Source organism: Rhagoletis zephyria, unplaced genomic scaffold (assembly GCF_001687245.7).
Source record: "Rhagoletis zephyria isolate East Lansing unplaced genomic scaffold, Rhagoletis_zephyria_1.1 Rzeph_scaffold_00096, whole genome shotgun sequence".
Lineage (NCBI taxonomy): Eukaryota > Metazoa > Arthropoda > Insecta > Diptera > Tephritidae > Rhagoletis > Rhagoletis zephyria.
The window spans coordinates 182,714-209,313 of NW_016157180.1; the positions used below are offsets into that span (position 1 = coordinate 182,714).

The 26,600-nt window shown below is 36.8% G+C and overlaps 1 protein-coding gene across 4 annotated transcripts in view; it reads right to left on the bottom strand.

The window, feature by feature from the left end:
- The window catches only part of Wnt2 (Wnt oncogene analog 2), a 49,907-nt gene that overhangs the window by 8,271 nt on the left and 15,036 nt on the right, over positions 1 to 26,600 (bottom strand). The window lies entirely within an intron of this gene.

Here is a 26,600-nt window from a genome sequence, read left to right on the forward strand (position 1 = left end):
GATGAAATGTCAAAGCATACTGAGCATCTTTCTCTTTGACACCATGTCTGAAATCCCACGTGATCTGTCAAATACTAATGCATGAAAATCCTAACCTCAAAAAAATCACCCGTTACAATTAGCGCTTTCAAAAAGCGGTTCAAACGCAAAAGTTGTAAAATGGAGCACCAACATGTTGCACAACATCCGGATCCATAGCAGGCCTACATAGGTCATGAAGTGTTGGTCAGCAATACAGTGAGAGGCTGTCCACAAGAAGGAGCCATATCTTCCCTAATTTGAATTATGCAAATAGGTGGCCAACAAATGTATGTATGTATGTAGTTCAGGCTCTCAACGCCAGAGGCTACAGAAGCATAGCCCATGCGGAAGTCATCTCCGTAATTCATTTCAAAGGCAATAACATTGTTCGGGGGAATAGATGAAATCAAGTTTTTCTGATAGTCTGCATTATAAAGAGAAAAGAAATTTCTCATTTTGGCGATTTTAAGAGTTTTTTTTCAATTGAAGTTGGTGGGCGCAAAGCAGCATTAAAACAATTGAAATTGATGTAAATGAAAATATTTATACTATGAAAAGGCATTTGGGAAGGTTTTGTAGTGCGAGGAATCTAAATTTCCAATTTAGTTTTAGCAAAAACGACCGCTGGGTACACTTTGCTGCGCTTTGGCGCAATAGAAGACGAAGAAAAGTTGCTTAGCAACATTGTTGAGAAACATTGTTTGCACTTTTCCTTCATGTTACTGCCATATTTCTTTGCATCGAAGTGCACCCTGCGGTCGTTTTTGCTAAAAGTAAATATAATCGAGATTTTCAGAAAGCGGTTTCATCGATTCCCCAGAAAAAAAAAACCCGAATATGTCGTTAATGCGGGATACCCTCTGCATAATTTGGTTCTGATGCAGGCAGGAAGGGCTGTCGATAAACTCCAACAAGACCACTATAGGTTCTTTCAACACGTGAAGCAGAAAAAATTGTTGTTCAGTTAAAATTAATGAGACTAAGATAACCTCGGTAAATAGCACAAAACAGCTGCTAATCAAAACATGGCCCTTGCACAACGCGGGCCAGGAGAACGACCCATAAAGCAGGCACGGCAACGCTCCATTTAGTATTCAAGAGGAAGCGACAACTAAGGCACACATGCTAAATAGAAGTGATAACATCAAGGAACACCACCTAACAGTTCATCTTGAAAACTAAAAAGGGTTGAACATTTTAATCGCCAAATCTTCAGGCTTAAGCTTTTATACGCTTTATAAGGTCATTTTACCCACTGGAGAGGTCACAAAAGAGACACCTAAATGATTCCAAAATATCCCATGGACTAGAAACTCTAATAGAACACACGTATCCCTCCTTCTATGCAAATATGCCACAGTCTTATAAACATACTATTGCTGTATGTAATATTGAAAGCGGTAAGTTAAAATTACTACATATACGGTCAGATAGTCAATCATTTCCAAAGGGGGTTTATCAAGGGCTCTCCTGGAATGCCACAAATCACTACATGATCTAGCAGCTAAGAATAAAACAATTTCACACCCGCAGGCGCACACTGGAATAACCTTGAAGGCCTTAAAAATTAAAACAATTTTGTTAATGCCAAAAATACTTAATCTGCTATCGAACTGGATACGAGACAACTAAAAGCACTGTGTGTAGAGCCGCTGGCCATAGCGAACCTTTTCGGCAATAAAAATTAACGGTATTCAGTGAACGGAAACTTGTTCCTGCATTTTTGCAAAATATTTTCTGAAAATTATTTCGTCGTTTTATAGAAAACAGCTACGCTTTAACATAGTTAATAAACATACATATATCGACGGCGCTCTATCTTGGCTGCCGATTCGAAAACGCCCTATCTCAGCAAAAGGTTGAAAAATGCCCTATTGCAGAATTTGGTTGAAGACCGCTCAGATAGGGCGTTTTTGAACCAAATTCTGAAATAACTAGGACGTTTTTCAGATTTCCCACTCAGCTGACGATAGGTTCATACATTATTAAAAACAAATCACTCTTACATCATTCTAATATCAAATTTATCTGCACAGTTGTTCAACAAATTGGCACTCAGACCTGGGACTACTTTGAGACAACTTTACAAGCTGCAGTGACATATGTACATATAATTTGATCAATAAATAGATAAACCAAAAACATTCCCTATGAATATGCTAAGCATGTCAGCACTTGGACAGATTTCACTTTTTTATATTAATGTCATAATTTTCTTGTATATACATACATATGCAAATTTATAATTTTTATTAATATTTTTTTTTAATGCGCCGTTAAAGATAATATTGAAGTTTAAATTAAGCAGCTACCTAAGCAAAGAAATAAGTACTTGCTAGCTAATTGTAAATACAATTTTTCTGCAATTATTATCCTAACTTCGAAAAAATATGGAAATTAATTATTTTTGCAACTTAAATTATTCTGGATCTGTTCTGGCAAGTATGTACTTGTATAATGTGCCATTTAGTTACTAATTTCCATATTTGATGAAAATGATAACCTATTGACAGCTTAAGAGCAGACTCAGGAATCAGTAGATAATAATGACAGTTCTTTCAAGAAATTAATACTATTGATGGACATACATACGTTTGTATATATATACTTTTCATTTCTTTGTTGAACTTTAGGTAGCCGCAATATTTCGTTAATGGTATAGTTATAACGCCGGATTTCCACTAGGCATTAAATGGCCGAAATTTAAATGACAAACTTGGGCATTCAAAATTATTCTTGTCATTACTTAAAAAAATAGTAATTGAATTCATATCCACATGGAATTTTTAAAATGCCTCCAGTTCTTCGTCATTTCAATGCCTAGTGCAAATTCGACATAAGCAAAATTGTAGCCTAGGGACAAACCAATATAGTACTAATGTGGTTATTAATGGGATCATTATAGAGTTATCATGACCAATTCAATTAGACAGATTGTAGAAGACATAGACAGGGTGTGCTCAGCTCAGCGATTATCGGAGAGGAATTGCTGATATTTACCATTGTTGGAGCAGTGGTCCACTTACACAGGGTCCGGTGATGACTCCGGTAAGTATTCCTTGTTAGCAGGGCAATTGTGGCTAAGACAGTTGAAGGTCTTTCGTAAGACAACTGAAAGACAGTAGCCAAGATAATCTGAAAGATTTTATTTATTCTGGTACGAAAGTTTATAAAAAAGAAGCTCCATTGCCAACTTTCATAGTCAAAAGCTCTTTTGACAGAAACCACTTGCTCGGACTTCTGCAAGAGTCACAATGGCCTTCTGGGCAAAATAACACTAGTACGCCATTCGAGAGATCCGAGGTTCAAGCCCCGGACAGCGGAATTTTTATAAATTTTTTTTTTTTTTAGATTTCTTTTAATGTCTAAATTTTATTGTTAAAACCAAAAACAGAGGTATGCATATATATTTTAATTTCATTTAATTTTTAGAAAGATATTTAATTTATTTTTTTTGTTTTTAGTTTAATTTTTAGATTTTATTGTTTTAAAATAAAAATTCATTTAATTTTTAGAAATATATATTTTTTCTTTTTTTAGAAATTAATTCTTTTTATTCCGGTTTTATTAAAATTTTTAGATTATGTTATCTAAATATATATATATATATATATATTATAAGGTATCTAATTTTTAGGAATTAACTTTTTTTGTTTTATTTTTAGTTTTAAAAGAAAACTATATTTTTTATTTCATTTAATTTTTAGCGACATTTTTTTTTCTCTGAATTATGCATAGTTTATTATTTGTAATTCATTTAATTTTTAGAACCCATGTATATTTTTTCTTCTCATTTTAAATATTTATTTTATAATTTAATTTTGTTTTAATATAAAATATAAATTTGTTTAAATTTCATTTAATTTTTAAATTTTTATTTTAAGTTATTATCTTTTTTTAATTTATTTTATTTAAGTTTTTAGATTGCTTTTAATAAGGAAAATGTTTATTTTTTAATTTTTAGTAATTTACTTTACTTTTTTAATTATTATTATTTTTTTCTTTTAATTTTGACAATAATATATATTTTTAATTTCATATAATTTCTACAACACTTATTGCTAAAAAACGAACAGAATAATGCAAAGATCTCCACGGTTATCCGATCTTTTTATTAGTCTTTTAAAAAGACTTTCAAGATAGTTGCCAGAATTTTTTTGCAATAAAGTCATATGTAAAAGTGCGTTTCCACGACGCCCAAATTGCGCAGACTTTAAGAAGATTATTCAGATGTTTAGCAGGTTTTTATAAATATTTTTCTACTGAGTTAGAAATGTTTCCAAAGAAGTCCGATCAGTTGAAGTCCACCGGTTTAAATAGTAAAGTCTTCATTGTTTTTTTTTTTTTTTTTTTTAAAGTGAATTTATAAGAAATTCAGAAATGTTAGTGAAATTAATGTCAAAGAGGAGTAAATGAAATATGTAAATGGAATTATCATTTAAAATATTTTTTTTTTTTTACTTTTTTTATGAAAATTAATTTATTATAACTTTATTTTCAGCTCAAATTGTATATTTTTAGCGAAAAAATTTTCATATAAATCCATGCATAATAGTCAAAATACCACAAACAAATTAAAAATTAGCATTAAAATTCAAAATGGCGTATCTTCTAAAACTTAGATTTTCTTGAAAATAATTTTGAGGAACAAATTTTATTATATAAACTACGATTCCACGCAGTTTCACGAAAATCGGAATACCCCCTGAAAATGCTCATATTTCTGACGTATCCAATTTAGCAAAGCTTTTTACTTGATCTTAAAAATGTTCGAATTTTTTTCATATAAGTATTTAATAAGTGTTGCATGCAGTTACGTGCATATGTACAAGTACATGTATGCGTATATCTATCTACATATGAGTACATATGATCAAGCAAATTATACCAGCAATAATATCTTGTTATATCTAAACTCCAATGTCTTGCCTTCTTTATCAACTGAATAACTGAAGACGTGGGTTCCTATCGGCTGATAAAGAAAACAAGTCGAATGCATGTTCATTGCATTTAAACTGTATATACATATTTGAATGCCGAAATTCAACAGGTTAGCCCACAAATCATTTGAAAAATATTAATTTAATTTATAATATTTGACAAACAGCCATGAAAGGCGATTTGTACATACAGACGTACATACATTAAACGTAGCAATAATGTATAGGTACGTAAATATGTATGTATGAATTACATGCTTACTAGTGTCCACTTGTAAAATTAAGATTGAGAAAAAGCGACACAGAATCCCACACATGGTCACCCCAATACTCCATATTTCAACATACATACATGCAAGCAAAAAAATTCACGATTTTTACTTTTAGATATGTGGGTATTTACAAGTAAGCACTTATGTATGTAAGTACCATGCAGGTAATTATTGTATGTACCTATGTACATAGGTGTACATGTGTGCACGCGTGTGTGTACATGATGTCTTACAAGCCGTTTCCCGATCGCAATCGATGTCTCAGCGGTTGTTAACATTCTTGTAAATTATGTTGAATTACTGGACTGGCGCGCATTGTCAGCAGCTCGTATCAAAAACATACATTGCATGAATTTACCTACATACCTACATACCTACATACATTGCCGCTTTATGCCCAGAGGTAACAGGCCAAACGTACGTACTTACATACCTTTGTGCAAGCAGCATACTCATACGCCGAGTGGTTAAGGAAGGAAGGCCATGAGCCACCGTGCTCACCGCAGAAATAAAGTGCTTGCAATTAAAATTACCAGCCTTAAGTAAACCACTCTTTAAGGGGTTTCGCCCCACCTACCTACCTTGCCTTGCCTTGTTGCCGTCTTGCCACCTCCTCGACGCCCGGTCGACCTGCCGCCTTCCTTTGGTCTTTTGTGCAAGCTTAGCTGTTTGTATTTCTTTTATTCGCATCATTTTTGATTTACTTTTATTTCTTCTTTTTTTTTTGTCTTTTTACAACGCTTTTTTTATATGTACTTCACTTAAGCAAACTTTGTGCCAAGCGGCATATCGGCTGCAGAGTTCAGCTGCTGCTGCTGCTGCTGCTTCGTCCACTGCCACGGTATTATTGACCGTATTCATTATGTTTTTTAACCTGTCATTAAATAACCTCGGGCATGGTGGCTCTTCCTTTTTTCGCCTTTCTGTCGATCTTTTTTCCATACATTTGTGTTTTTCCCTTTTTGCTTCCTTATTGCATCCGTTGATTTTTTGCTGCTCCAGCTGCTCATGCCACTGGTGCTACTACAGCGTTGGATTTTCTGTTTTATTTTCCTTCATTTTTTGTTTTTTTTTTTTTTGTTTTTTTTTTTTGCTATCATTATATGCTCGCCTGTGCTTTAACTTACTGTTGTTGCACAAATTGGTAGTAAAGTAATAATTGGTTTAAGGTTTAATGGTAAATGCCGTTTGTTACTTGCCGTTCACGTACGTACGAGTACGTACTACGACGAGTGCTAGCCATTGCGCACTAGATTTCTTTTCATGCTGTTCGATGGAAATGGAATCGTTTGCACTGTTGAGCTGACAATCGTTTCGCCCGTTGGTTGATTCAGCCACGACATGGTAAACAATGTTTCCTAGAAAGTTAAACGCTCCTCTCTGTTGGGGCAACCAAAGACAAAAGACAATTGAGGTATTAATGGCGTTGCAGCTGTGTGAACAGGCGATTTGTTTGTGCTGGATTTTCGTTTTTGTTTTGTATCCAGGTGAGCATGTCTCCTAAAGCTCAAATCAAAAAAAAGACACCTAATAGTTTATGGCATTGCTGGGAATGGCAAGCAAAATTTCCAACCAAACGCTTAAAACAATATAGTGCAACAACATAACATAAACGTACTTATCGAGGAACTCGGCAAAAGCTTTAACGGCACTATGGAATGTGGACAAAAATACGAAAGTTTTGTGAATTCCTCATCACAGACTCCTCCACTTTTTGTGTGAAAGGCTAAAGCCCACCGTCAACGAATTGATACGGTGGCTTTTGAGCAGGCAAACTTATTTATAACCCTCCCAAAGGAGAGACCAAGAATTATTACATTATTTTGACGTGCCATTATAGGCTTAGCGGCCACCAGCATAAGTTGGGGATCTGGTCAAGTGATTTATGTCGATTTTGTGACTCCTCCGAGGAGATACCATTCCAGCTGCTCCTGGAATGTGAGGCCGTTTCACGAAGAAGAAAGACGTGCTTAGGATATACCGCACACGATCTTCAAAAGTGACAGAATTAAAAATTTCGCATTTTTGAAATTATGCACAAAAAATGGGCACAGAGCTTTTATTCACCTTTCAGCAAAAGCTGGAGCAAATTTTTATTATAATTTGTTGAAAAAACCTAAGGTAAAGTCTCCCTAGCCCATATGATTAGCATGTGCTACGAAATAGTTTTTCTCATTTCCTGACGAACGTATAATTTTGAGTTGTGTCACTTTTGAAGATCGAGTGCCAAGAGAAGAGCACATAAACTCCCTATCTCCGCGATCTATTCTGAAATTCATAAAGTCGTTAGGGCTATAGCAGTGTAGTGAACAGCCGAGGGCTTAACAGAAACACTGGTCGCATTGCTTACTCTATTCTTTAGGATTGGTCAAAGCGAATTCAAGTTCTAATCTTAGGGTAGGTACTCATTAGTTCATCAACTCTTTACCGCCGCGTTTCAAGAGCTCAGACGCTATTCCGTAGGCTCCACGTGGTTTGTTTCTTATAAGCCGTTCTCAACTCGCCTTGATCGAATAAGCCACTTAAGAGCGTTAAGAATGGTTCCCTCCATATCCCAACTGTCCTCCGAAGATCTGCTGCAAGATCTCCATCTTCGTCTTTGCAGGAACTTCCACCGGTCTTGCTTGCTGCCTTATTTTCTCATAGATATTTCAAGCTGCATTACTGCCTGCCAGCATCTCAAGGTCTTCGTACTCATTTCTTTCGGTATCTCTATTATTACTATTAAAAAGTGTATCTTCCTTTGTTTTATCTCGGTACCACACAGTTGTCGCGCGCGTTGTTGTTGACTACAGCGTGGCATGGTATGATACGCATATCTCTGCAGTAGCTATGTACTATGCTTTATCATACCAGTGGGTTTTCGCTTAGTTGGTGGTAACCAAAAACCTCTTCTGCACCAGTACGAAGTAATAATAAGATCGAATCCGATTACTCTTTTACATAAGTCCAGGTGTTAAGCAGTTGCTTGATTAAGCAGGATTTAGAGCCTATTACGGAACTTCCCGGCTGTGCGTTGGGACTATAGCTTTCCGAAGGACAATTTTCGTCGCGCCGCATGCAGGTGTTAGTTGTAGCAGAGTAGTCATTGGAGCCGACTTTGGCTCCTCTGAGGGAGCACATTTAAAGAATTCTTGGAGTAAATCTAAAGTCTATCATAACGTAATCAATTTGGTTATTCGTTCTGTAATCAGCGAACAACCAAGCTAGTCTTTCGATGTTTCGATGCTGGTATCTCGCACCAGGTTCTAAATACTGTGTTCCGTTCCGCGGCCAAGTCCATCAATCTATCTCAGTTGTAGAAGGTAATCTCATGAGGCCTCAATTTTCTGTCTGTTGATCCAGATCGCAAATCGTATAGATGATACCCTATCTTATTCACTGGTGTGTTATGGGATATCCTGTTCTCATGGGTATACTGGACATCGAAATTCAGAATTTTTTACTACGATCATAAGATGCATCTTCACGACCTGGGCCTCTTTAAAGTTATCTGAGATAAACTACACTTTGAAATTCTTATACTTGTGCATACCATGGCATTTTCATTGGCGGCTACGGTAGCTCCTGCTGCGCGCTTTCGTTGCGGCCTTTTTTCTGCCGGAGGCGAGCTTAGTGGTTCTGATGCTCTACTGTTTCTGTCGCTATTTTTTTGAGCATCGCTTTTCCATTCATATTTATAATTATTCACCAGTGGCAGAAGAGTAGAATCGTAGGTTCGGACGTGAAATGCGCTACAGCTACATAGTTACCTGGGCTTTATACAGACTGATCCTTCTTGCGGGTCATATGACACCTAGATTTGGCCCTAAATATAGAAGGGAAAGCATATTCAAAATCTTCTTGTGATACATTAAGTAGCATCTCATAATTATGTTGAAATATTTAAACTTTCTTAGTTGCGTGGAATGTACACTCAACAGAATATGTTTCCGTACAGTGTGTTTTTGTAATACTTTCAATGTTATTCGCACTAAATTGTTTTCGCAATTTTAATAGAAATATAGTTCTGCATCAAATGGCATATATATTGATGATTCAAAGTTTTTACAAAATATAGGAAAATTCGGCAAATTTTTACCAAAATTTTCAACCTGTAAACAAATTTCTAAAATTTTTTGAGTATGCAGTTTTGTAGCTCACTCAATTTCAGTATAACAAAGTTCCAAATTTTCCCTTTTTAACGTTTTTTTGATTCTTTTTTTAAATAGCGCCGCAGCGAGAATTCGGTATAAAAACTCGCGCGATTTTCTATGCCAAATTTTCCTTTTTTTAAGGTTTTTTGACTAAGTAGAATTCTCCTTTCTGAACAACTTTTGCAGAGAACACCTTTCTGCGTGACGCTCTTCGGTATTTTTTCCCATGCAAAAAACAAAACTATCACGCATCCGTTATATTGTAAAAAATTCTCAAAAATCAACGCTAGTTTATGGCCACTTAAAACTTGTACTTTATTGTACTGAAATTAAGTAAACTAAAAAACTGCATACTCGAAAAAATTCTAAAAAATTTTGTTTAAAAGTTGAAAATTTTGGTAAAAATTTATCGAATTTTCCTAAATTTTGTAGAAACTTTTGATCATTAATTTATATGCCATTTGATGCAGAATAAACTATATTTCTATTAAAAAATTAACAAAAAAATGCAAATATTAAAAAAAAAACACTGTACGGAAACATATTCTGGTGAGTGTATGTATATTTTTACTGCCAGTTAGATACCACAGTGAATAAAAAATTCTGCCGGATTTCGCTGACAAATCTAAGTTCATCAACAGCTGACAGCTATTGTTTTGCCTTTCCAACCGATCTATCTGACCGAGCAATTGCGGTGTAGCCACTATATTATCACTTTATCCACTACATACATACTTATTTAAACTTGCACACCATCATTATACGAGTAAATACCGTTCGGTCGGTAAAAGGATTGTCATTACTCAGCGTGACCGTCATGCCCCCAAAGTTTTTGTTACAAATACATAAGTATATATGTACAGTGGTTCAGTAACAACAGCGAGACAATACCTACAGACAACGTTCCTATGATTACATTCGACCCGACCAGACGAAATGCTTGAGTGCCCAGAATTTTGGCGTTTTTTGCTGTCATTTAATTTTTTGTCTCTGGCAGTCTCACAAAACTGTTCCTGCTTTTCACTTTTATTTATTTTTTTTTTCATTTGTTTTAGTCTTTTTCATTGCTGCTTTGAATTTCCATTTCAGTTTTACTGCGGTTCATCGTTCGCTCCCTCACCCTCGCCGCTAGTGCTGGCTTTACCGTGAAATGCATGTCATGTCCGTCATTCATCATACGTTTTCTCACTTTTTCCGCAATTTATTTTTTATTTTTTATATGGCATATCTCAGCTTGTTAATCGCTTGTTGCTAGCTAGCAGAGACTTCAACAAAAACGGCACATTAATAAATGCAAAGGCAAAACGCAAAGCCTGTCATCATTAGTGGCGTTTTTACGGCCATATCCGTTCTTCTCACTTCACAGATTTCATTACTGTGCCGACAATTTGTATGCATATATAAAAAGCATATATATGTACATATATGCCACATATTCTTACCTATCAAATCGCCCAACAAAAAATTGCACAATATTTAATTGTTCACCTTTACAACAACTCAACTCCGCTAAAAACTCTCAGCTCGCATTGGCCGCTGACAAATTCAATGAATGGAAACTAAAAACGTACACAATAAATGGGGAGGAATACGTATGTATGTATGTACGTACTTGTGAATGTGGGCATGTATGATCGTATGAAGCGCATGGAATGCATTAAATAAACAAATAAAAAATTACAAATAAATCGCAAAACAATGAACCGACGCGCGTAAGCGTGAAATTGAAATTAAACCTTTGACGCTGATGAAGTAAGTGCGCACAGCCGGGCACATGTCTGGAACTGTCCGGATAATGAAGCTCAATTGTTCTCGGGCGGAACAGCGTGGAACGGAAATATGGAGTATGTATATGTAGCTACATATCAGCAATTTGATCATCATTTCTCGGTCATTTAATAGATCGTTGTATAATGAAGGGATTAGATGGCTGAAGGGAGTATGTATGTATTTCCACGCTAATTTGGTAAGGTCAATTGCAATATCTGTATATCTACATATTCATTCAAACATATTTTATACGGAAGTAGTTCATCCTAATTTGATTTAGCATTTCAACAGAAAAATTTTTACTTAGAAACTTTATTACTATTTACGACATTTTTTTTTCCAATTACATAAGAACGTACCAGAAAAAAATTTGCGTACAAATTCGAATTTAAAATATTTTGGCAGGGCAATTTGGAAAACAAATTTTTAATCGAACGTGGGGGTCGAGTGTTAACATTTTTCGTTGTATCTTTGTTTTGGCCTCGAGGATAGAATTTCGGGGAAAAAATGTTTTTTCCACCTAACCTGCGGGATATCTTTTTACATATATCTTCAAAACTTCGACATCATCAGAGTCATAAGAATAATGGCTGAACTGTTCCATGGCAGCTGGGGGTAGGATTAGCATTCTGAATGTTGCCAAAAGCTCTAACCGGCGATCTTTTTGTAAAACTCGAAACTAAACACCAACGAACCAACCACTTATGTATTTGACCAATTTTAAGTCCTTCTTTTTAGCACGAATAGAATCTGTTTCTTCGACGTCATGCTTTAGAATCCCTATGTTCGTGAACACCCCAACCTGCCGAATCAAATACTCTTTTTACAGGCGTGTCATCTTCCCTTCATCTTTCGATCTTTTTGACATCGGTCGCCTTTTGCATGGAATAGCTCTCGCTATTGCTTAAGTGTGCATATATCCAACAATTTTCCAGGCCGACATTTTGGCAATTGAAATCTTTGACCGCTAATATCCTCCCAAGAGAACTACCGCACCACAATAAACATCAAGGGCAATAGACAGTTAAATAATTATACTGTACAAACTAGGGATCTGTAAGAAGGCCACCTTGTGGCAGGGAGGCTTCGGGGAACGAGGGGTTTGATGACAAATAAAGAGCTAAAACTCTAGCAGAATGCTAAGCCCAATAGTCCATCCCAGGCATACACTGCAGAAGTCCTAGAAACGTAGGACGTCTCTTATATTACTAGCTTATGTAAACGGGTAGTCGTAGAGTCTTTGAACGATAACTTTACTTTAATCGGGAGGATCTAAAGATAATCCTTGAATACCAGAGATAACGCTCCAGACCTTTGTAAAATCGGACTTTCTGAATAGATCTACAGCAAATTATTTGGGCTGGCGGACGAAACCTTAGAGCAAATTTAAAGTGATTGCCTTAGTATAAGAAGTCTTAGACTTGTTCGCCTCAGAGAACGATTATCGTTTCTCTAGAGAATCTGTAACATGACACCCTCCAAAGCGCTAAACAATATAAATATCCTAAGAAAAATATAATCCGTTGCGGATCAATGAATTTCTCAGCCGAACCAGCTCCAATAAGCTCATCGGCATTTTTATTGCACTTAAGATCTGTATATCCTCAAACTCTCTTAAGTGTTGCGGATTGTAGTTGCTAAGCTTACCAAAACTTTATATATAAACAAACTTAATATTTAAGTCTACCTATCTACCGATCAGATTGGGTTGTCTGTTTGTTGCAGCCCGAATACTTTTATCTTAAAGACAGAAGTGTTGCCACCAGAGGGAACAAGAATTTAAAACGGTCAGCCTCAGAAATAGATGGTGTAACAAGCTGTTCACTTACCGCCGGCCGCTTTACCATCGTCCGCTGTAATTCTGGGTAGAGCCTAAAGTAAAAAATACACAGCGTCACGAACTTAAATACTAATCCAGAGGTGAAAGAAAGCGAATACATACCTCCTTCTCAATAACTGGTACGAGTACTAGGTTGAATTCCAGTTTAATGCATTGACTTTGCCGAAGTTGATATTGAAAATAATAAAAATCTAGACTGCCGCAAATCAATTCATTAGCGCTGCAGGCTATAATTATTTATGCGGACATAAACGAGTACTTAAAAATCGATTCATTGAAATTTAATAGCTTAGCCACATTTATGACAATTAACGAAACAAAATAATGAAATTCAACTCCCAAGCAATTGATAGCTTTGCTAATTTTTTAATGGAATTAATCAAACTTTTATTGATTGCATTTTTCTTCGGCTCAAGCATAAATATGCAGAGCGATCAAAATAAAATAAATGAATAAATAATAAACCGTTATACCGGTTTAGAATTAATTTGTGGAAACGTGCAAATACAAATTTGGTTTCTAAAAAAAAATAAGTTGTGGCAGTAGCTTACGGCTTATTTGAAGTTGTGCATACGAAAGTCCGGAACTAGCAGAAAAAAAGCAGAAATAAATTTGCACTATTGACTAGATACTCAAGTAGCACACTGGTGTATATCTAGTGTAAATTTGTGAATTTTGGTACAATTAATGAAGTTTATACCAAAATTCGTAAACTTACACCAAGTTATACATTAGAGTGCTACTTTATCAAATAATCCTATGGGCCGCTTTCTCAAGTAACCTGTAACTTTAAAGCTCACTTTGTATTTAAAGGCTGCATTCAAATTTATGACCGTGTCTAAAGTAAAGCATTTTATTACGGGTTTTAAATACGTTTAAAACCAAGAAACATGCATACATACGTCAAAACCCGATAATAGAAATGCTTATCTTTATACATATGTAGCTTTATTTTTAATCCAACCTTTAAATATAAAGTGAGCTTTAAAGTTACGGGCTACTTCAGAAAACGGCCCTAAGTAGTGTAACGAGTTGACTTAATTTACTCGTATCATTTTAATGTAAGCCTAACTAACTTCAATCTAAAAGTTTAAAAAATTCTTAAATTTTCAAGTCATAGGAGTCTAACTTCCTTGATATCTATCATCAACTGTGGTTAAAGTAAAGCACATGTCCCGATGCAATTCCTGGGCTCTTTGTTTAGGAGGGTTTTATTTGATCTCCTAAGCTGACGAATGCCATTTAAGTTCTGGTTGTAGTCCGTCTGATGCTGCGCATGACACACGTATGTATGCCTGAACCACTGCAACCTACTTGTAACTGATTGGTGGGCACGTTAAAAAAGAGCATAAGAGCTTCATTAGGTATAAGATATTTTGGCAACATCAGCTAGTGATCCTCGGCAATCCTAAGTGAGTCATCCTGATAGATCTGAAGCTCCTTCCACTTCACTTTATTTATCCCGAGCGATTGCATATGCACATAACAGTTTAAAAACGATCTGCCGATCGCCTTCCTGTATGCTACCAAAAGGATTAGTTTGCCATTCCCCAAGTGATGGCAGCAAGCAATTGAAAGACTTTCTGATCACTGCGTTTATGTGCGGTGAGTAGAAGAGAGATCTTTCAAAGGAAATTAGCAAAAGTTTAAGCTTGTTTGCAGTTCTGGTATCAGCAACCCATATCCCAATTTTAACCTAATGTACTTTTTCTAGGTATTTGGATATTAAACTTAGTTTTAAAACATTAAAAAAAGCCGTTACAGGCATCGTACATACGGCGAGCCAAAAAATCACTCGTGAAATGCTGCTTGAAAGCCAAAAATACATATACGAAAATGAATTGGAGACGAAAATAACGGAGAATATGAAAACCAATTCAATCCAAACGACGGCCAAGAATACGAGGTCGTATTAAAATTTGAAGACGAAAATGAAAAGGAAGATAAATTTATAGGCGAATACGAAGTGAAATGCGAAAACGTATACGAATACGAAGACGAATACGAATACGAACATGAATAATAATATGAAGACGTCCACGAATACATATACGAAAAGGAGTACTAATACGAATGCAAATATGAAGATAATGATGAATAACAAGGCGAATGCAAAGGCGAAGTCGAAGACGAATACGAATATGCATAAGAAGAATGCGACAGATGACGAATGATGACAGTCGAGTCTACGTAACCGGAACGACCCAGACTTATATCTGGCCAAGGACTATCACTTCAGCAACACTATCCAAAAACTATTTGGGGTATTTGTATGCAGTTACAATAAAAACAACTAAGCCGAAGGCTAAGGTTAAAATAAGTACGAAGACCAATACGAAAACCTATAGAAGTCCTGGAGGTCACAAAGGCATGATTATTTCTAATGGGTTCACCGAGTTATAAAGCTTAAGGCTTGAAAATGCTTAGCTAAATTGTTCTTAAAACTTTCGGTAGGTGTCTCTAAGTTATCACACAATTGAAAGAACCTAAACCCTTCACTCTGTCTCCGAGAGTGCAGAGATTTTTAAGGCACTTTTCTTGGCAGGAATACGCCAGCCTGCCGACAGGCAACCGCTTTAAGTAAAAGCTTGTTTTGATGCTTCTCAGGGATCGAACCTAGATCATACGGAGTACATATATCTCAATAGTAACGAGCTTATTTACAGGCATTCTTATCTCTGTACATATGTATTTACATTTGTATGTAAACAAACCACTTAGCTTAAGAGCATCAAATACTCAATAACCCTAAAGGGCACTTCAAACTACTCTGTGATGATCGAGTTGACAACAAAATCAGCGATACGGTAATTTAATTGTGATCTTAAAGCGATTAAAGCCATGAAATTAAGTCATACGTACTTACATGTGTACAAACGAATGTACATATATGTCATAGCAGCCGCTATACCACTTTCGTGCAAATGTTAGCGGCATTGAGCCACACTACGGGTAGTGATCATTAAATATGGATTAAGAGGCTAACATAATTTACGCGATCGCCGCTTACGTGTGTATTTCATATACCAATTAACCACACGACACGCCATGGCACCGCTTCTCCGTCCGTCCATTTCCCGTCTGTCCACACACAGAGTGCGGACCAGTGAGCTGACAGTTCGCGTGCTCATACACCCATCAACTGCCACTGAAAACAAGCTTAAAATCTTAATGTGGGGAACGTGGAGTGGCTAATATTCATAAAAAAATATTACTATTATCGTGTAAACTGAAGTGCGCATGCGCACATTTCTTGCGATCGATTTTGAAGGTGCGAGCGTTGTAAGCGCATAGGATATAAGCAATATGTATAAGCAAGCAAGTACATAGATATGTAAGTATGCTATCAGTTGTAAGTGGATGAGTCCATGCCTTCCTATAACCTTAGATATATAGCTGTATAGATATAGTCAAGCTATCAGCAGCAACACCGAAAACAATCGTATAATTCTGTTACACATGGAAACCGCTGCTAAAAAAACAAAAACAAAATGACAAGGCCTATTACATTTGTATACGAGTATGAAATATGCGCCAATAATAACAGGTAAAAATCCCACGACCGGCAATTATCGCAGCCAGACCGCTTGCTTGTATGTATATTGCTATTTGAGTAGATTGGTAGCAATCAGAGAATGCGCGCGCGGCTTTACAGCGACCGGCCCACCACAGCGTAAATTGGCGTCCTCAGCAGCGCGCCTTCTCCGATATGAAATCCCAATAAGCTGCTAGCTCTTAAGACTACTGCTGACCACAACTATGTACACACACCACCGCCACCACACTGACCATCTTGGCGGCACCAATGATGCAGCATAATTCGAACATATGAAATACACGTAAACGATCGGCTTTTGCTTATGGCCCAATGAATGCTGACTAGTTGGCCGGCTGGCTGCCTAACTGCCTGACTGCCTGACTGGTGTGGGGTGTACCCCAATGCCGGTCGCATTGGCCGGTAATTACTACTTTGCGTACATGGAAGCCAAACTGACTGGGGCGATCTCGACTGCCTTGTTGGTTAACTGCCACGATGTCTAATAGCTGACATACCAACATAAAAAATTTTACACAAGTACGCACAACAAAGTGGCTTTGAATAGCTGAAGAGTGCACCTACCTAGGTATGTATGTACGAGTATGCGTATGCATGGTTGTGTGCCTGTATGAGTGGTGTGCGGTATCTTTATGGATTATGGAAAGTATGTGCGGCGTTTATGCCTTAAATTTTGTGTTTTTATTTGAGACTTTTATCTCACACTCAGCTGCTGCAAAAAAAAATAAATAGTAAGCGAATGTAGATTTAATCGCAGCGGTGGGTATGAGGAAGTTGGTACACTCGCCAAAAGTGCAGTGTGTAAATTGTAATCAATTCGTTTTGAATAGATAGTTTCATTTTTTTCGCTCGTAAACATACGTAATTGCCCATTGTGAGTGCTCTCTATGAGTAAGTGTCGCGGGGAAGCACGATTCCGCAACCGGGATTCCCTTAACCGGGATTCCTTTAGCTAAGTCACAAAAAGGAAAACTCAATTCACTAACCCCCTAAACAGCGTATAATCTGGTGTTCTAGTCGATTCGACTGGTGGTTCGACCGTCGACTCGGACATTAGTCAACTGAAGTCATAAATTTTCCCCAACTTTGAAGCTTGAAGTATCTTGTGATGACGCCGATATGAACATTTACAGCAGCTCTATTTAGTCGACCATTTTTAATACAGTCTTCTGTTATGGCTGTTTTAACATTGTCTGCCCTCGATATTAAGTTGTCAGGGAACTCAGCAAAGAGTCGACCAGTGCTGCTACTATATAATCAGGGTTAGGTCGCCGAAGTAACAACACATGGTAAGGTAAATTTCGAGCCATAAAAAACACTATTCGCAGAGTCAAGCAAAGAAGGTAGTAAAATAGATATTTATACGGGATTTGATTAAACGATTTATGCCATTTCTGTGCTGAAGCTTCTGAGTACCTACTCGTCGAATACAAGAAGACGGTAGAAATACCTCGGGTTATTGAGTCTGGCGCCAAAACACATGAAATCGACAACCGTTTAGATCTGCGACTAAGCGAGCTGTTGAAAAGAGCATGAGAGCAGAACATATCTCCTAGTCGCAGTACATATTTAAAAATAAAATTTTCTTTCTATGAACTACCTCCACGAACTCTCGCTCCGCCAATGCCATCGTTTGAGTTGAACCCATCACAGGTGAAGAGCCACAGTTGCTATGAAAGACCTGCGTAGTGGACCCCGACATGCCAAAAATTTGTATGTGTGTCTGACTTGACCTTGCAGGGACCAAACTCACTGAGCAAACAACCTTCTCAAGTAATGCCGCTATAGCAACAACAACAACAACAACAACCTCGATGTTATTCTTTCCAGAAGCTTAAGGTGAAACTGGAACCTGTGAATCGTTTCACGAAAGCAACAACTGCTCTACGTATATGCCTGTAAGGCAGCTAAGAGAAAATTATAAGGTTTGAAGCCAAATAACTACTCCATACTGGATGCTCACAGTGGTTGTTCGGCCCATTCTTTACTATGGGGTCACCCACCTGATAGCCCGATTTAGATAAGCCCAGAGTGAAATATTGGCGAATATTTCGAACTAGATTAAAACAAATAGCCTTCATTTGGCTTCTGAAATATGGTTTCTACCAGTTCTCCCTGAGTAGATCCGTTGAGAAAAATTATATGGCGTGGACTCTAGGTCTACTGTTGCTTTTACCGTTGGCTCAAAGCTGCGCAACAAAATTGCCGGTAGGATGCGCTTAGAAGAACTCACGCCGAACAAAGTGGCTTTCAGTTTCTTGACCATCACAGTGTTTTCAAAGCTTGATGTGGCCACAGAAAACAATTATGGTGTGGCTTTCTGGGAAAAGGCATTACTGGAAACTGCATCGCAGGCATTTGCTATAGTAGAAACCAAGGGCTTGTCATAAATGTCCAGGTTTAAATTTCCAGTTACTTAAATTTTCTAAAAATTCTATACATTTCTTAAATTACCATTTCCCAAAATGGTGCATTTTTATAAAATTTAACCATAACTTACGAACAAGTTTTCACTTACCAAAAATGTATGTCCACTTTTTAACTTTCGAAACGCTGGCTGCAGTTTTTAAACTCCAAAAAAAATCCCTCCAGTTTTAAATTTACAAAAAAATATGTCATGCATTTAAAATACCAAAAACTTTTGTCAATTTTTTAAATTGTTGATATTTTTTTATCCAGTTTCAAATTAGCGAAAAAATTCAGCTTCTAAGTTATCATAAATATATGTCCGAGTTTTAAATTACCAAACAATTTTCAATTATCAAACATTTGTTCCGTTATTTGTTTTCTTAAATTAAGATAACCAAACATTAAAGCCCAGTTTTTAAATTTCAAAACAATTGTATTCAATTTTGAATTATTTTTAAATTAAATTGTATATATATTATATTTTAAATTAGAATATATATCCAGTTTCCAAGTTACTATAAATTTGTGTCCGAGTTTTAAATTACAAAAAAAATTTATGTACAGTTTTTCAATTACTAAAAATGTATGCGCAACTTTTCATTTACCGAAAACCGCGGCCATAAAAGTATGTTCCGTTAAAAATATTCATGTCCAGATTTTAAATTGCATAAAAGTTATATCTAGTTATAAATTGCTAAAACAGCTATCTCTAAATTACCAAACACTCATGTCCAATTTCAAAGTTACCATAACTTGATGTCTGTCTTTTAAGTTACCAAAATTTTATGTAAATCTTTTAAATTAATTTAAACTGTTTTCAGTATTTACTAAAGACTAACGGAAATATACAAATATCCTATTTTAAAATTACCAAAACCTCATGTTCAGTTTCTACGTTACCATAAATTTATCTACCAGTTTCAAATTACCAAAAAATTATGTCCATTTTTTCAATTACCAAAATTCTGTGTCCAGTTCATATTTTCTATGGAAAATCGTATAGTTTTTAATTTATAAAAAAATTGTCCTTTTTGGAAAAGAAAAATTTTATGGCTAGTTTTTAAATTGTCAAAAATTTATATCTCGGCTAAAAAATATTGAATAGTACAGCTTTTCGCACAGTGCACCCATGTCAGCGGTCAAAAGAAGGAAGTGCCAGGCAATGATAAAAAAAGCCGTTGCTGCACTTTATCATTCCACTAAGAGTGTTTAACTTCTAAAATCCATTATTACGCTTGTTTGTCGGATGTTTGCTTGGCGGTTAGTTTTATTTGTTTTACAATTGCAATATCGCACACGATTGAGCCACCGTCTATTGGAATTTTTGCGCTTCGATCGGTTCGTCTTTAAAAACATGAACTTACCAATCGTTTTTTACGGCTATTTGTTATCGACAAAGCCACTGATCACTCGGCTGCACTGCGCAGCGCCATGAACGATTCAGTGTTGCTACAATACATCCATACATAAGTATTACATATTTCCATTTGAGTTTCATTTCATCCTTTTTCTTGTTTATTGCTGTTACAATGATGGTAATGGCAACAACGGTTGTAATGTTAGCCAAAGCTGCCACCAATTGGCGCAAAAAGCGCATTCGCAGCAACCAGCGGTGTGATAAATATCGCTGGCAACACAAATGTTACTAGCAAACATCAGCAACACCGCCGGCACATAGCCAGCCACCTGGTCCAAGCAACAATTGTGTGGCAGCAACAGCTGTAGCAATTTATGTTTTCTTTTTTTTCTTTTGGGGGGTATTTTGCTCTTGCCTTTTACTTGAGCAGCTTGTTCGATATTAAATGGCCATATTGTGCAGAAAAGGCCGAACACAACAGAGAGTACACGAAATCCCGATGGAAAAGTAAAGTTTCCTAAAAGGAAAATCCCCAACTACTAGTACAAAGTCGCCACAGATCGGTGGGAGTGCGTATATACATACATACATAGCTACAAACGATGCATAAGACATTAGTGTGTACGTTGCTCGTTGCTTTCTTGGAACGCTATAGTAATATATGTATGTATGTATGCACGTACATACGTATAAATATAATCTCCTGTTGCTTTNTTTTTTTTTTTTTTTTTTTTTTTTTTTTTTTTTGCTTTTGGTGGTAGCGTACGTTGGAACGGGCCACTGCGTAACTGCTAGTAAATAAATATGCGCATAACTTACCAATTTTGGTTGCAGCAATAACAACAATAAGAAAACTAGCAGCAGCAGCAGCAGCAGCACCATTTATGTACGTACCAGTGTATGTGTTCCAATCTGGTGAGGAGTTGCTTTTGCTGCTGCCTTTTCTTTTGCATTTTGAAGGAATCACTCATTTATGCGCATCAGATAAATTGTTGGCAGCAAACTAAAAGGCCAAAATGAGGCATTTAGTCCAACTGCCACTTTGCTGCTGGTGCTGCTGAGTTATACTTTTACTTGTTGGATATGAGTGCGACGTTGATGTTAAGCACAGATGTATATATAAACGTACAGAAATGCATATATACATACTATATACATGTGCGTATGTATGGATGACATAAACTTCTTTTGTAGAGGATTCGCGTATTTTTCGAATACTTTCCCACGCCAATTGCACTGCTTAGTAGTACAAAAATAGACACTATAAACAGGGTGTCCCATTTAAATTAATAAACGTGCTTAAAGTGCTGAAATAGTGCGCATTATGCCTAAAAAGTTAGCTTAAGCTCCGACTCAATTTTGAGTACACATTTTTGAGCTTAGGCTCACTTTCTATGAATGTGGCCCATTCAGCTCAGTCAGCTGAAATTCAACCCTGGAGACCTCTTTCAAGGGTAACAAAAGTTACATCAACCGAAAACTTGGATTCGCTTATTTACGGGTGGCTGATTAAAGTTTGTACCAAACCAAAACATTATGCATGTCTTTCTGCGTAAGTAAGAATTACACAGGTTCACAAAAAACAGTGTATGCATATTAAACCAAATTTATATATCCCTACGTTGTTCGATACGCTGAATGCGAATTCGAGGTCCGTTAGCCTCCACATAGGACAAAAAATGTATACAATAAAAATATTAGTCCTTTTTGGTTGTTGTTGTTTCCGACAGGGTGGATGTATGACATATTTTGGAACGAATTTCCGTCATCCCTTGTCAAATTTGGTTTGGAGACAAACCGGTTTCGTCGTTGTGCCATCTTCAGTGTCATTTTTCGTTCTGAAATTCGTTCCAAAAATATTTTTGTTCGTTTTTTTGTCGCTGAACCCGAATATGGGGCCCCCTTGATTTCTCAAGGTCACCTAGATGTCATGCCAAGGTCATTCCAAGGTCAGTTTGAAAATAATTGTATTGAATTCAATGAATTTTTCCTTAATTGGCCTTCTGACCACGAATCTGACGCGATGCAGGCTAACGGACCTCGGATTCGCATTTAGCGAGTAGAATAACATAGGGATGGTTAGGGAAGGCGTGAGCTAAGGCATAGACAGACGGCAATGTTGATCCAGATCAACTCTGATCTCTAGTTAATTCCTAAAATTAATCCGGATCAAGGGAAACCGGGAAGGGAATCGATTATAATACTGGTAAAAACGGCCAGCAGTTGTCTACTGTTCAAGTAAGCATATAAAGCACGTGAGCTTGGTGTCCGGGGTAGCCGAGTGGTGAGAGCTGCGAACTACAAGGTCCCATGTTCGAACCTCGGTTGGAGCTATTGCCAAAAAAAATTTGGTTTTATTATTTAGTTTATTTTATTTTATTTATATATTTTATTATCCTTTATTTTATTTTATTTCGCATTATTTATTTTATTTATAGTTATTTTAAACTTTTAGAGTTAAATTTTATTAAAAAAGTCAACTGCAACTAACTAAAAATAATGTCAAAAAATATAGAATTTATTATTGAATGAATAAAAAAATGAAAACTCCACTTACCGTTTTACTGCCGTCTGTCAAGGTACAATTTTGATCAGATCAACTGCGCCGTTAATCCGGATCATCGTTGGGAATTTATTATAAAAGCATATTTTACCTAAGAGACGAAGCAGTTCCGAAAAAAGCATATTTTTTACCCTGAATTAATGCTTTTGAAATATTATTTAGAATAAAATTATATTATATATATTATATTTTCGACACCATATTTATTAGCATCACGATGCCAGCCACGCCTACTCCTGTGTCCTCTTGTAAAACTCAAACAAAAGAAATGTCTCCTTCGAGGCCTCTTGTAAAACGACCTTGATGGTACAAGTTTAAGATTTCAGAACCATTTGCGATCATAACTTAATTTCTGTACGGTTATATTTTTAAAACATCAGCGAGTACTTCCATACATATGTGTACATTTGTATCAATAATGGCCGAATACCATAGTACATATGGACTAAACAAGTAAAAGTAAAAAACTAACTAAGTAACTAACGAATAAACAACGTCTGTATGCACATAGAAAGGCAAGTAAAATATTTTAAGCGCTCATTACGACCATCTCGCCACTACCGCACATTCACAGTACAAGACCGCTGCAGTTTTTGCAGACAGCATTCGATTTGCCTTCGATATCAAAAGATTGCCGAGCAGTGGGCTGAACGAAATTACTACAGCTACAAAGTATAATTACAATTGCAACTGCAGCTGTGTCTATGTAGTTGGCGGTAATGGTGATTTGCGTTTGTTACAACTGTGCTTGTTTCTGTTGATGTGGCATAGCAATTTTACAAGCATTGTTAGAGCTGCCACAACATAAACGAAAGATGAATTATACATCCAAGAAATAGCTACGTTTCCTTGTAGAAAGAAAAAAATATAGAAACAAAAACAGCGCATGCGCCCATCGCAAACATTCCACAGGTCGTGGCTAGAAAAGGAACTAGTCAGCTAGCCAACTATCCAGCGTACAATTGCTCTGCATTCCGTGCAAACTTTTTGACGGTTAGCCTGCCTTAATAGTCGGTTGTCCAACTGGATGACGAGTTGCCGGGCTGACGGAGTTGACGAACAGTTGAACGTGTTGCCAACATTTGGACACGACAACATGCCAACTGCCGTGTAGCGCGTGTCTAGCGGACAGTGGATGGGCCAAATGGTAGATCAGGAGATTGTTATTTATATCAGAATGTATATGAAAAGAAATAACCAAAAAAAAATGAGACCTTCCACCACTTTTGCTATTTTTAAACCAGCACGTTTCCTAGTCAGTGTTTTCCACAGGCAGGTATGGACTCTAAAATGTTATGCGTTCTTCTCATTCAACCGCCACGATGTGCATACTCTGCTACTCTCCTTGTTATCCTTATTATTATTACTATGTTTACTGATGTTTTTTATTTTTTATTTATTTTTTTTTTCCTTTGTTTAACAATTTAATGTTATTGTTATAACTTTTCTTATCCTCTTTCATTGCTCATCCAACTTTAGTCTTTTGTCCTTAAAAATACAAAAATAGTTCTGCTCACGTACATATGTACATATGTACATACAAAAAATATTACTTAAAATGCAACTTGCCCTCCATTTGCTCTATAATTATTTAGCATTTCCATCATCACCAACGATTTCAACGTTCAACACAGCGGTCTTATCTGGTGGTGTGCCTGTCGCCATCGTCATTTTTGCTGCCGGCTGTCGTGACCGCTGTCGTCAGTGATCTTGATCGCTACTTTAGTAGGCATTCAGCCTTTTCAGCCTTGCACCATAACCCAGCTTGATGCGCGGCATCCACTGTATGTCCGAGTAGCTCTAGGTTAGTGTGGTAATTACAACAATGTAGTCAGTCTTTAGTGTTTTACTTTAAAGAGTCTAAACTTTTTTTACGTAAACAAATGCGCACTCATACATTTACACTCCCATGCACCTCAATAGGTACAAGGCCTTCTCGCTTTTTTCCTGGGTCATTTTTCTTTTATTTAATTTTAGTTTTTTTCTATTAAAAGTTAAAAGTTCGTTATCTAGCAAAACCCGTATACTATAAACACAAATTTCAAACTTTGTGGAAAAGTAAAAAAAAAATATAAAATTTTCAGTATTGTCCCTATTCAAGTGCGTGGGAGTGTATACAAATGCAAAAATACAACTAGATACTATATGAAATATGAGACACATATGTAAAAAAGAAACATCCAAACTAAAAGGAAAGATAGCAAAAGGAAGAAAACTGAAAAAGGTTTAATCTATAGGACTATGCTGGTTCATCACAATGCTACTTTTCCGACAGTTGGAGCGTTTTTACCAAGAAAACTAATCGCAAACGATAGATTTAAGCTTTACTAAAAGAATTCTCCCAAAAACCTTTTTCTAAATAACAACGCCAACCGGACCGCTGGAAGTGTGGCTAAACTCGCCACGAGGAGGCAACTGGAAACTGGCTATAACCCCGATCACGTTTCTGGCTATAGTGCCGGCTAGTGGTAGACAGGTGAGGAGAATAAATGCCTCGGGAGGAGAAATTGATATCAGAGGCCAAAAGGGAAACACTTCAATCTGTTGATGCTCTGCGTCATTACCCTGTTATCAATCCTGCACGGCAAAGGTAAATTGGGCTTTTTCTACGGCCAGTGGGCTGACTACCACTACTACTACTACACCGATTTTAACTGCTGGCGGTCTATGGTATATTCAGATTGAGAGAGACTGGTGTGTATGGCAGACTTAGTGCTAATCGGAGCAATCAGTGTTCTCCCAATGGAGTGGAGAACTATGAAAAGAGCCCTAGGCAGTGAAAAGTCTCAAGGAGTGGCTATAAGAATTCCCAAAAGCAGTTCGACTTCTGCTCGGAAGTTGAGCCATCCTTTCGTAACGCTGTCACAAAGTAACCTCGATAGGCTCTAATGGAGCCAATGAAAGCCGCCTACGGCAAGCGTCGAGCCGCGCTTAATCCGGCAAACTCCGTCAACAAACCCCTAAAGCGAGGCTATTGGCACAGCTTCGGGTAGCGATTAGCGACACCAGGATTGAGCAATCTGGAGATGACTTGAAACCGGAGCTCAAAAGTTGCGTCCCCCGAGTTAGGTGGCTTCTCGAATGCCCAAAATGCGGAATGGCTACAGACCATTGTTCACTTTTCTTGCCATAAACACAGCTATTTTAAGAACCTAAGACCTTTACGCATCATGCCGCCTGCTTGGCTCGAAAAGTAGCGATACCGTGGCTTTAACTATTTTTAATAGTATAACTATATACTTATAAAGAATATATTTACTCACTTTCTATAAATATTTTAGTGGTGTGACTGTATGGAAAAATAGCTAAAGTCTGCAGATCAAGATAAACCATAGCGCCGCTTTCTTCTTGCAAGCTCTGCCTAAAACTAGCTGCAGTGACCCCAACAAAGTAAGCGTCACTCCCACTCTACGTTTAGCCTATAGCCACCGATGTACTTTATAAATTTAACCTTTCAAACGAGCTGTGGGAAATCAGCGGGTGGGCATCAAGTTAGACTGGCATTTTCAAAAATAAGGTACGTCAATCTTTAAATATTTCACTCCAATATCGAAATGCAAATTTCAGTGTCGTCAGGCAATATGTTTAAGATAGATTAACTTCTAAATACTATTATAAACTCGATTAAGTTCTACATATACCACATGTTCATAACTTCAAGGTCGAACATTTATAATGGAAATATGAGCCAAATGAGCTTATTGGCGAGATGACACAGAAATACGAATAAAACAGC